This window comes from Myotis yumanensis, unplaced genomic scaffold, assembly GCF_028538775.1.
Source record: "Myotis yumanensis isolate MYYU_CA2020_CCGP unplaced genomic scaffold, mMyoYum1.0.hap1 SCAF_13, whole genome shotgun sequence".
Lineage (NCBI taxonomy): Eukaryota > Metazoa > Chordata > Mammalia > Chiroptera > Vespertilionidae > Myotis > Myotis yumanensis.
The window spans coordinates 16,823,037-16,836,231 of record NW_027223764.1 but is presented as its reverse complement, the minus strand read 5'-3'; the positions used below and the strand labels follow the sequence as shown (position 1 = coordinate 16,836,231).

At 37.9% G+C, this 13,195-nt stretch overlaps 1 protein-coding gene across 5 annotated transcripts in view; it reads left to right on the top strand.

Annotated features, from left to right (window-relative positions):
• CNNM2 (cyclin and CBS domain divalent metal cation transport mediator 2) overlaps window positions 1-13,195 on the top strand; it is a 95,431-nt gene that overhangs the window by 51,157 nt on the left and 31,079 nt on the right. Inside the window, exon 2 of one of the 5 annotated variants that reach the window (XR_011473547.1) lies at window positions 6,567-6,661. The exons of the other annotated variants lie outside the window; for them this stretch is intronic. The gene's annotated coding sequence lies outside the window, so the exon portion shown is untranslated. The remainder of the gene's footprint in view (window positions 1-6,566; window positions 6,662-13,195) is intronic. 5 annotated transcript variants of the gene reach the window in all.

Sequence of the window (13,195 nt, the reverse complement as noted above, 5' to 3'; positions counted from 1 at the left end):
TTTTCCCTGCATCAAGGAAGCCCCTTAGGGCTTTATCTAGTGATGGAGCAAAGGACATTAGCATGGGCTGGCTAACCGCATCAATATGCATAATTGACAAGCTACTCAATACTTTTAAAGATAAGTACTTTCCACTCTTTTCTGTGGCTATCAAATGTAACTTCATGTAAATATTAACTATATTGTATTATTTTCAGGCCTCTCTTTTGTTACAGAAAAAGTAACATGTATATTCTGTTATACAGGAAATAATGTATAACCCTTCATGTACATATGCTAACTCAAAGTGAACAAATTTAAGGAAACTGAAAAATACTGCCTTGCCTCTAGGTGGGTTGGCCTTTAAAACACTATAAATGGGATGAATAGTATGTAGCCCTTTAAAAAACGGATGAGATAGGCACCGAAATTGAAAAGGAAGTAAAACTATATTTGCAGATGACATGATCTTATATAAAGAAAATCCTAAGTAATCCACCATAATACTTTAGAATTAATAATGAGTTCACCATATGGCAGGGAGGGTACAAGGGAGTCACTTGTATTTTATACTTTTATACTGAACAACCCGACAGTCAAATTAAGAAAACAGTTTTATTTACAATTGAACAAAATATTCAGGAATAAATTTAACAGAATTGTAAAACTTGTCATCTGCAAACTACATAAAACTGTTGAATGTCCAGAATAGGCAAATCTATAGAGACAGAAAGTAAACTAGTTCTTGCCTAAGGGTGGGGGTAAGGGGTTGGGAGAAATGGGAGTGACTGCTGATTGTATGGGTTTCCTTTTGGGGTGATGTAAAAGTTCTGGAATTAGATAGTGGTGATGGTTGTGCAACTATGTGAATATACTAACACCTATTGGAGTCTATACTTTAAATGGGTGAAATGCATGGTATGTGAATTATATCTCATAGTTTTTTTTTAAAGGGGGGGATAAGGTAGAGATAAAAATAATTGACATGAAAATATATGTATAGCTTAACGATATAAGAGTAATACATGTTTCTGGTTAATTTTTTTTTCCAAACAAGTTTTGTTTGCATCTCATCTACCTAAGCTAGCTAGGTTCATATTCTGTTTAGGAACTTTTTGAAAATGGGAAATATTATGGTAATTGATAGAATAAATTTTGTTTTAGTTTGTTTTGCATGTAAAATAGCTTTTAGAATTAAAATGTTTTTATTGAGCTATCAGAAGAATTTACTTAGTTTTTGCATGGTCTCCAGTATCATTCAGAAGTTTCTCTGAAGCCCTTGGGAGGTTACCACTAGGAATAATCTCCCGGTTTTCCTCCACAAAAATTTGTAAAATATTTTTTAAAAATTACTGTCCTTTGTATAAAGTAAGAATGAGAAACTCAGTAGAGTAAACAAAGGAAAATAAGCATTATAAATCTCATCTCCCACAGATAACTATTTTTAGGATTTTGGTATATTTCCTTCCAGGACATTCTTTTAGAAATAACAGATCCATTGAGATATAATTTATACTGTACAGTTGATCCATTTTAAGCTCCCAGTACTTTCTAATGAACTTTCTAATGAACTTCTGTATAATGTATATACAAAAACCACACAAATATGAGCACGCTGCTTGGTGGGTTTTCCCATCCATGTCAAACAATGCAGGTCGAGAAACAGTAACCAGAAGGGAGTACTGTGCCCATGTCCCATTAAGGTTCGAGTTTCTTCTGTTTTTGTACTTTATGTAGAAGAAAACACACAAGATGTGTTTTTTTGTTCTGCTGCTTTTGCACCACATTAAATGTGTGAGTTGCAATTGTAGAGTGTTCCTTCCCATTGCTGAGTAGTGCTCCATTTTGTGAGTGTACCACCACTTGCTCTGCTGTTTGTGCGCTCTCCTTGGAGGTGACCAATGTTTTGTTTTGCAACCAGTGTTATTAATTCTTGTATATCTGTCCAGAAATGCACAAATAAAATGTGTATTTATTTTCCCCTTTTTACATATGATAGCGTGTTATACATGTTGTATGCATATTTTTATGTTTTGCTTTTCTCAATATATCTTACATAGTTTCATATTGGTACATAAAAAACATTCTCATGCTTTTTTTATGGCTGTATCATATTTATTGTGTGGATTTAGCATAACTGATTTAACCAGTCTCCTATTAATGGATATTTCAGTGTTTCCAAACATTTTACTACTAGTAATAATACAACAGAGGCTTTCCTTTTTCATACATCATTTTATACTTGTGTAAGTTTACCTTGTAAATTCCTACTAGTAAGACTTGCTGAATCAAGGGATATCTGGATTTGTAAGTTTGTTAGATTTGGCCAACTTGTCCTCCAATGCAGTTAAAGTAGTTAACACTTCCACCAGCAATATATGAATGAGAAATTTTGTGTTATAATTTCCTAGGTATCATTGATAACGTTTAAGCATTTATGTGCCACCCTAACCGGTTTGGCTCAGTGGGAAGAGTGTGGGTCTGCGGACTGAAGGGTCCCAGGTTTGATTCCGGTCAAGGGCATGTACCTTGGTTGCGGGCACATCCCCAGTAGGGGGTGTGCAGGAGGCGGCTGATCAATGTTTCTCTCTCATTGATGTTTCTAACTCTCTATCCCTCTCCCTTCCTCTCTGTAAAAATCAATAAAATATATTTTAAAAAATTATGTGCCTACTTGAGTGATCAAAATCTTGACAAAAGTATCAAGTATATACTTTTTGTTAGTGGAATAAAAGTTAAGATTTAAAAAAATTTTTAAGTTAAGATTTATTTTAAATCATGCTCTAAAAATAATGGTTCAGTGTAGTTTGGTGGATAAAATATTAGACATTTTTTAGAAGGAATCTGAAACCTAATAGGCACCATCATAGTCATACATTAATATCTTATATTGTTACATCTGAAGTGTTGGTCTAAGTTTTGGGTGCAGTAATACAGGAAAAACATGATTGAGTTGAGGATGACATGGACTAAAATATAAGTAGTCCCATTTGGAAATATAAATGACAATGAGTGAGGGTAGAATATGAAAACTAAATTTTATAAAATCATGAAAAATATGAATGTGGCACATAGCATTTTAATGAACATGTGTTAGAATTTTAGAATTCATGGGTATATGGGACATTTCAAAAGAAGTGGGTGGCCACTTGTGCCAGAGCAAATTCAAGATGGATCAACTGTAGAATACATTTTTATATTCTCAATTGGGAACAGTCATTTGAAAATTACACAAAATCCAGAATTTATGAAGAAAAAGATTGGCAACCAATTAACTATGTTAAAAGGCAACCACAGATTAGGATAAATGCAAAACAAATGATAGCACAAAATAATTAATTTACAAAGAGCTTTTATTTTTATTTTTTAAAAGTTTTTTGTTTTTTTGAGGGAGAGGGCGAGAGATGGGCAAGGGGCGAGGCGAGAAGAAAGAGGAGGGAGAGAGAGAAAAACATTGATGTAAAAGTGGAACATCGATTAACTGCCTCCTGCACACCCCCTACCAGGGATTGAGCCCACAACTGGGGCATGTGCCCTGACCGGGAATTGAACCAACAACCTTTAGGTGTGTGGGACAACGCCCAACCAGCTGAGCCACACTGGCCAGGACAATCTTCAAGTTCTTTATAAAATATGGACAGTAGTTCATAAGGCCCTCTATTCTATAAAACAGTGATGGCGAACCTATGACACGCATGTCAGAGGTGACATGCGAACTCATTTTTTTGGTTGATTTTTCTTTGTTAAATGGCATTTAAATATATAAAATAAATTTCAAAAATATAAGTCTTTGTTTTACTATGGTTGCAAATATCAAAAAATTTCTATATGTGACACGGCACCAGAGTTAAGTTAGGGTTTTTCAAAATGCTGACACGCCGAGCTCAAAAGGTTCGCCATCACTGCAAAAAGAAAACATTTGAGTAAGCTACTAGAGTCCTGTGAAGGGAGGACAGAAGCCCAGGGAATGTTTGTTAGCCTTTTTAGGTCTCAGTTTTGTGATAATATAAAGTGGAATTAATAGTCTCTTGGATAATTGTTATATACAAATACAGTGCCTGGCACACACAGGCCTGCAGTAATTGCGAATTATTACTATTACTGCAGTCATGCAGTGTCTGTTGATGGAATTGTAGGCTGTGTGGACTTAAGCTGTACTCTAAGGGAAGGAAGTCTCCTAACTTGGTGAGTTAGATAGTTTTGCTCTGAAAGGTCATTAGTAGAAGGCAAGCACGGCACGGGGTACACTCGGTGAAGTGTGACGGTGGGATGCCAGAAAAATTGGGGTTTACAGTAACAGCCCCCTTATCCAAGCAGAAAACAGAGTATGACGCAAGCAGTGCTTTCTAAATGGCTCTGAATGGAACAACCTACCAGGAAAATTTTCCATCTAGAGTCCTGTTAATTAACCCAAATGAGACCACACTGCTGGGAAATCCAAGAGCAATGGAAAATAAAAAGGGCGCCCTTGCATTGAATGGGTTAAGACTGTATTATACTTTAATTCAGAAACAAGTTTTGGTGGTTGAAAAAAAGTTAAAGTAATTAATTCTGCAGTAAACTGTGTTAGATTAAATTTATTGAGGGGAAATTCATAATTCTGTATAGAACCTCTGTAATTCTAGATCTGCGGTCTAGATTTTGATTAAGTGTTACTATCCAATCCTGACAAAATTGCCTTAGTACAATTTGGACCTTGAGAAACTCATAGAGTAAGTAAAAACCATTGTAAGAAATAACATTTTTTCTATAAATTCTGAGGTCTTATTTGTATTGGTCCTTTTATCTTTGCTCCTGCCATTTATCACGTTAACACACGACTTAATAGCTAGAATTTTATACTAGTCAGTTGAGGCAGTGATCTCATTATGTCATTTACCATTCTCTATCTCCTGTATTTCCTGTACACTGAAAATTAGATCCAAGTTCTTGGTTAAAGTTTTTGGCAAGAACACTTTATAGAGGATGAAATATACTTCAGAGTACATCACTCATGTGCTGGTTGTCCACCATTAATGATGTTAAATTTGATAACTTGGTTAAGGTGGTGACTGCCGATTGTCCCCATTGTAAATATATGTTTTCCCCTTCCACGTATTTTCACAGTAATCCGTGGAGTGATACTTCGGCACCACGTGAATATCCTTTTCTGGATTGACCTTTCCCCTAATGGTTTCAGCAGCCATTAAGGTTCTTTTCCTGAATCAATTTATTTCCAAAGGCATTGCAAAGTAGTATTGGCGTTCTTCTGATATAGGACCAAGGCATTTTCTCTGAGTGTAGATTCACTGGTTGGTGTTTCCTGTAGTGGTATGTGAATCACACTCAAAATATATCTTCTCGCCCTAACCGGTTTGGCTCAGTGGATAGAGCATCGGCCTGTGGACTCAAGGGTCCCAGGTTTGATTCCAGTCAAGGGCATGTACCTTGGTTGCCGGCACATCCCCAGTAGGGAGTGTGCAGGAGGCAGCTGATCGATGTTTCTCTCTCATCGATGTTTCTAACTCTCTATCCCTCTCCCTTCTTCTCTATAAAAAATCAATAAAATATATTTTAAAAAATATATCTTCTCTGACTTTTCTAAATCTTCTCTCAATTGAGTTTTCTTTTTAAATGGAATAAGCAATATAAAGCATTTTGAAGCAATACTAGTGCAGAATCTTGCTATATTTTTTCCTTCGTAATTCTTTTGCCCACTGCTAATTCAGTATCAGTTTTTCTTAAGCAGCTTGCTTTTACGGATTCCAGAAAATTCATCATAGTTTCCATAGAAACCACAACTCTTTAGTCTCATCAATTTCTGTAATATTTAAATTGCATAATTGTAGCATCAAGGAGTGATATTGCGAACAGGTTTGGGAACAAAAATAACCAATTGTTAGTAAACCTCTACTTCTTCTAAGGGAGTATGCAGAGGACTAGAGAGCAGCCTACTAGCCGAAGGCATTTAGTGTGCTGGGGCCTCAGTCATTGCTTTACAGGGAGAGTGGAGTGTGTGGTGAACCAGCATGTTGTTACATGGAGGTCACTTAAAAGATAGTCTATCTTATTGTAATTTACTTGCCTTGTCTTCCCCACTGTCATGACTCCCAGTTCCTTGACAGTAAAGACTAGTTTTATTTGTATGTTTTTGTTGTAATCGTTAGTGTTTTGTACAGTGCCTAGCATATAGTGAGTGCCCAGTAAAAATATTTGTTGAATGAATCCATGACCAGCACCAGAGGAGACTATATTGACCTCAAGTGAATTCTGATCTTATAGTAATCTTCACAATATCTTTGCAAACGTCAGGGTTTGTATGATCATTGCATATAATTTATTCTTTCATTGGTTTTTCTTCTCATTCTCCTAGTCTTTGAGTCTTTCTCTGCTTTGTGCCAACTTCCTTCAATTTATTGAGCATTGCAAGCTACCATGTGTTTATTCTCTTTCCATTTTCCTGACAAAAATGCAAAAATGTAAGTTTTTCTGCAATGACACTATCACAAAGAGAGAAGAGAGTCCTAGGAAAATACAAAGTAGATCCTTAGTTCTCTATTCTAGAGCTTAATCAATCCCAGGAACTGAAGTCTTCTGTTTCTTCACAGAGGAAATATGACAAAGGCAGTGGCTGTACAAGCTTCCTTCATGGGCCGCCCTCCCCACTGCCTCATCCAGTAAGCGGGAGCAACTACTTCTAGAGGTGAGAGGGGAGGGAGGACAATCTCCATAACCCATTTGATCCACCTAGCCGCAAAATTTTGGTGTTGAGAGAGTGAACAATTTGTAGAGTTGCTATACTGAAGAACTTAAAAGAAAACAAGCCTACATAGGATTGAATGGTCAGGTGATAAAAATGATGCTCTTTGATAGAAGTCTATAACCTATATTCTGAAAGAAGCTACTTATAGCTGAATAATCCTCATGATCGCAAGGTCCTGTTTCTATAGATATTAAAAGGTATTATATGTGTACATTTAAGATTATTTTTAACTTCCAGAACCAGGACAAACTTCATCAATAATATATCATTATCATTTATTGATTAGTTAGTATGTGCTAAGCACTTCGTTAAATTCCACATTTTTCATTCATTTTTAATTTTTATTTTTTTAAATTTTATTGATTTCAGAGAGGAAGGGAAAGGGAGGGAGAGATAGAAACATCAATGATAAGAGAGAATCATTGATCGGCTGCCTCCTGCACGCCCTCTACTGGGGATCAGTCCCGCAACTCGGGGCATGTGCCCTTACTGGGGCTGGAACCATGATCTCCTGGTTCATAGGTCAATGCTCAATCACTGATCCTTGCCAGCCAGACCATTCATTTTTTAAATAGTAACCTTAGGATTTATCTCTGTTTTACAGATGATTAAAGTGAGAGGCCAAGAGAGGGTAAATGACTTGTCCTCGATCACACAGCTAATATGTAGCAGAACCAAAAGATCCAAACCCACCTGTCTAATTTTAGTTTAAGCCCTTAAGCCCTGACAATATACTCTAGGGTCCCATCACTAACACTGCTAAAAATTGTGACTTTTGGTGAGGGATCAATGACCAAGGATGACTTAGATCTTCTGAATGTTATGTCAGGAACCAGTAGACAGTTGAAGTACCTTCTCCCAGAAACCTTAAAACATGTTATTTTTACTGAGGGGCAGGCATACTTTTAAAGATGTTTACATAATCAGTAAATGAATGTTGAGTTCTTTTGAACATTCATTCATTCAGTAAGCTAAATGCTTTTTATTTTTCTTGACAAGCCATATTTGAATATCTGAGTCTCAGTTTTCAGGCTGAATTCATGTTGTATATTTAAGAAGACAATGAAAATTCTTTAAAGATATTCTCAAGCTCAACAGGAAGGAGCACAGAGTTTGATTTCTACTTGTTTTTCAAGCTGGCTTCATTTGGAGACAAACTCTATTGTAACTTTTCTAGAATTTGGTGCCAATTGGAGTAAAAATAATAAAATCAGTACAATTAACTTAAATAGGAAATGAGAGTCTTTTATGTACAAGGCCTTAGCTTAGGTAACAATTGGCCACTCTTCTGGGAAACTTGCTAAAATTACAGACAACCGGCAGTTACTGATTGGCCTCCTTTATTGCATTGTGTCCCAGGAAGAAAAACAATGTTTTGTGATAAGAGCTTGCAGAGATAATACCATTTTTTCTAATCTTCATCCCCCTTCCTATTTTCTTATGATTAATTTGAGCTATTTATTCAGCATTTATTGAGCATATTATATACCAGGCACTGTGCTTGCTCCTGAGGCTTTAGATATGAAAGAGAACTCTTGTCTTCAAGAATCTCACAGTATAGTAGAGGAAAGAACACATTATCACACAGAATAATAAATGCTCCGATGGAGTTAGTAAAGGCTCTATGGGAGCAGAGACAGGACAGCCAAGCCAGCTGGCATAGGTGAGGCCAGGACGACTTCCAGGGTGAGAGGATACTTGAATTGCATCTTTGAGGAAGAATAAGGGGAGGAAGGTGTTCTTGGCAGAGGGAACCATGAAATGGTGTATCTAGATTGGAGAATGGCAAACAGTATGGCACGAAATGAGCAAAGACGTGGGAGATGAAGCTGGAGAAGGAGCTTCGGATCATGTCAGATGGGCATTGTAGGCTATACCATAGCATTTACTAGTAGACTATGTAATTGAAAGCCATTAAAAAATTTCAAGTAGGGGAATAACATGTTCAGGTTTGCTTAATAGGAAGATTACTGTGGCATCAGTGAGATGTCTTTGGAGAAATTGTTAAAGTTAGAAGAAGGTTGTTGCAGTTCAGAAGAGAAATAACAGAGACATGTATCTAAGGTGAGCTGGTCATGGGGATGGAGAATATGGGAGAGATCCAATAGATACTTAGGAGGTAGTCTTAAATTTAAAACTTAACACAGTGTTCTGGAACCAGTTTGTCATAGCAGGGTGACATTAGAGGAAAAGGAGGAATCTAAGATGACTCTCGCCTTCACATTTGATGTGCTGGTGCCATTAGGCAGCAAGAGGAGCAGAGTGGAGGGACAGGTTTGGTCAAGATGATACAGTTTGGGATGTGTTGATCTTGAGATGCTTGTGGGACAGTAAAGAGAACCAAGTAGGCAATGGGGATATTTTTGAATCTGAAGTTTAGGAAAAAATATTGGACTGGGGATGGTACTAGTATATAGATTTGAGAGTTTTCATTCTATGTGTTAATGTCTGCTTATGTTATAGTTACTAGACTAGTACGTAGTGAAAAACAGATTTACCGTAAAGCTAATTAAGTAAAGCTAAGTGCTTCACATGCATGGGCCTTGCCAAGGGCCCTCACAAATGTGTCCACATGGTTGTGCTTTTTTAAAATTGCAAAATCCAGATGTTTTATACAATTGGTCAAAATTGCTCTCTTGCCACTTCAAATCACTCTCCCACTATTGTTGTGTCTGGTGATGGTGAAGTGGTCCCAGGTGATTTTGGGAATCCAGCTGTGGAAAGTGAGCTGGGGATACATTTAGTTTGGGTTTGCAGTCACTTCAGTGGATAGTTATTGCTGGCCACCCAGTGAGGTAATGCTGTTGAGAAATACTCCTGCCAGCCTACCCAGCCTACCCAGGACTGTGCCAGCCTACCCAGAACTGTGACATAAAAGTACAGGACCAGCATCGTGTTGAGATAGAATATGTCCTAACATCTGGAATCATGGAAACGGAAAAGGGTGAAATGTACAAAGCCAGAAACTGATTGGCAGAAACACTTTACACTCATCTGATTTCATCTTCGCCGGAAGGGCAGCCTGATACAGACAGACATGTAAAGAAGTGTATTTGGAATGGGACCCCAGGCAGCAGGAGTTCAGGACAAAGGGAAGTGAAATGGGAAGGGGGCGGGGGGATGGGGGGGAGAAATTCCAGGATGTGACAGCACATTGGATATGGCACCAGCTGAGGGCCAAGGTGTTCTGTCCTACCCAGGGCCTTTCCAGGAGCCTTCCCAAGTGCTCTCAGAACTGTCCACTGAGAACAAAAGGGAAAGTACCCTCCCACGGGCATTAATTCCTAACATATCCCCATTTCTGGATTGCATACGCATAACTACAGAGTGGGTTTGGGGAGCAGTGAGAAGTACATTGAGCTGCCGTGGGCTGGCCGTCCGCTTCCACTGATTGCACGGGCAGAACCCAGTCCAAGCCTGTGTGGACAGGTCACTGCGGTGGTGGAAGGAGGAAGCCATGGGGCCTGGAGGATTTTGTGGTGGCGCTTAAGAGGCATTTAATGTTGACAGAGATTCTACTCATTCATTCCTAGTCAAAGTAAACATTCTCTCTGGTGAAGATTACATACAGGAGAGCAGTGTATATAGTTATAAATTACATTCTTTTTTCCCTTTTGATGAGAAGCACACAAATAGAATTACTCTGTAAGACACAAATTGTAACTGTAAATTGCAGCCAACATGCTACTGTTAATTTCCCCCCCGAAATGCTTATGTATATACAATTATACAAATGTGATCATATTATGTTTATTATTCTAGTGTTTTTCTTACTGTATTTGGGTAATGTTTCATGAAAATAGGGAAAAACTTTTCAAAAGTCTGTGTAGAGCTTTGATTCTTCTTAAATGCAACACAGCATACCATTGTATGCTGCCATTGTACGGCTGTACTAAAACTTATTTAACCGGCGTCTATTGGTGGACATTTAGGTGGTGATTTTTTTCTCATAGAAATAGAAAAACTCGCCTTTTATTTCCTACACGTTTTTCAGAGATACTGGCGGGGCGGGGAGAGGAGGATAATGGGAAGGTGAGAAGGAATTGTGAAGGAATTTTTTACAGAGGATGTTTGCTTTGTCAAGTTAACCGATTGCATCTTTTCTCCTCTACAGTGATAATGAAGTATTTACTCTTCTGTTTCTAGGACAGGAAACAGACAAGTAAAGTACTAGGACTTTTATCTCAGGACAATGAGTGAAACCTCAAATTATCCATGCTCCCTTCATTTTTTTTTAAAGTTTCTTGTTTGCAGAAAAATTAAAGGTGGGATTAATATATTAGATAAGAATTTGAACTAGATAACTTTAAATTTTCCCTCCAACTCCAGGACTCAGTGACTTTTAATAATTTTGATAGCCCTTTTTCCTCATATCACATGATTATTAATTATATAATAATATATTATTAACTTATGTTAACTGTATCCTAATATATATTAACATTTCCACATGCTCATTCCAACTTGAAGGCATCAGGAAGGTCTTCATGAAAAGAGGAGATTTGAGTGAGGAAAGAGGATAAAGTCTTTTTTCTTTTAACAAATCCACCCTTAGTTTCTCCTTTAAGCAAGTTTAAAAGGAACGGATCACCTCACCCTTCTCCTTAAAATGCCTGTTCCTGCCCTGGCTAGGTAGCTAAGTTGGTTGGAGCATCCGCTCATACACCAAAAGGTGCCCGGTTTGATTCCCTGGTCATGGTGTGAATGGGAGGCAACCATTGGATTCCGCCCCGCCCCCCCTCAAAAAATCAATAAAAACATACTCCCAGGTGAGGATTACAAAAATAAAAATGCCTTCTCCTAAAGCAAATATATGGTGTGGTTTGATCACATCATCTAGACTTCAATAATTATTGTTCACTGTGGCTATCATAAGAGAACTGTGTTTTTATGCATGACTTTGTGTAACCACCAATCTTGTCTACTTGTGTTGTAGAAATCATCCAAGAAATTAGTTTAGTTGAAATTAAGAGCTTTGGATTGCAAAACAAAGTTCTAAATGATTACTGATCCAAAAACTAAGACATGAGGAAGGAATGGAAGAGAAAATTATAAAATTAAAAGACTGATATTTAGTTGTAACAGCAGAAGTATACTTCTCTGTTTAAAATCTCCTGTTACTGGATATGTTGGACTGTTACTAATCTGTTGGACTATTACCTCATTAGTATAGTCAGTCTTCCATCCTTACAAAGGCTACAAGTCTAAAGGAAAGACAAAAATAGACTCATTGGTTCCAAAATAAACCCCCCAGTTCTATAGAAGAACTACCTGTCCCTTGGGAAAGATGAGAAGGTTCCCATCATCTCAGCCTGAAAGCCATCTTTTGTCTTAGCCATGTTTTCCATTGCTGGCCATTTGCTAGGAAAACATTCCAGCGAGTGTCCAGTGAGTGCTGCAGACCACCAAAAAAGATGAAGTGGAGATGCCCGGCATGCCTCACTATTTATAAGAAACTATTTCTCCAAAAGATGGGAAAATTCAAGTCTTTAAATACTCTGGGAGAAAGGAATCATGGAAAATCTCTTCAGTGTCTGCTCTGTTGGTTCACAAGATTTTTCTCACAAATCACTTGGATGGGACATTAAGCAAGTCACAGAACGACTGGAATCTTCTATGAATTGACTCACTTGGGTTTCTGGCTGAGGTATCTGACAGCAGGACTGAGGAAGTAAGACAGAGAACAAGCTGGTGTGGGATGAGGCGGGGGCGGGATGTGAGCCCATCCACTGTTTGTTGGTCTGGAATCCCGACCTGGATGGGAGGACCACAGGGCTGTCTTTAATAGGGTAGGACACTTGGATGCATTGAAGTGAATAATCTGGCTTCTTGTCTTTTGAATCCAGCCACAGTTTAGTCTAATCTTTTTTGTTCCAAATGATTATTTGCTATTCCTACGAGGAGATTCATTGAGGGGGTCTCTTTGGCACAGTATACATATATTAGCTTGTCTTCATAAGACAGTCATTCATTGTCTTGAGTTTGGGAAGTGAAAACATAATCTAACCCTAATTTTCTCTTGGTATCTGCTTTCCGAGTCCCTTTGTGTCTGAGTCTGTCAGTCATGGTTCAAAAGCAAAACCAGGACAGACACACACACAACAGTCATTAAGGGATTTATTGTAAGGAACAGGCTTATGTATGTAATTGTAATCTAAGAAAGTCCAAAGTCCCTACGACAGGCCATCAGGAGGGAAGATCCTAAATAGGCTGGAATCCCAAGACATGGTCTGCTGTGGTCAGGTAGAACGTCTCCCTCAGAGATGGAAGGAGACGTGACTTGGGGTGGTGAACACACGATACGATATACAGATGATGTATTCTAGAATTGTACACCTGAAACCTATATAATTTTATTAACCAATGTCACCCCGATAAATTCATTTTTAAAAGGCCTTCCAGCTGAGTATAAGCCAGTCCCACCCAAGATATCCTTATTTAAAGTTAACCCATTAGGGACTTTATATCCACAAA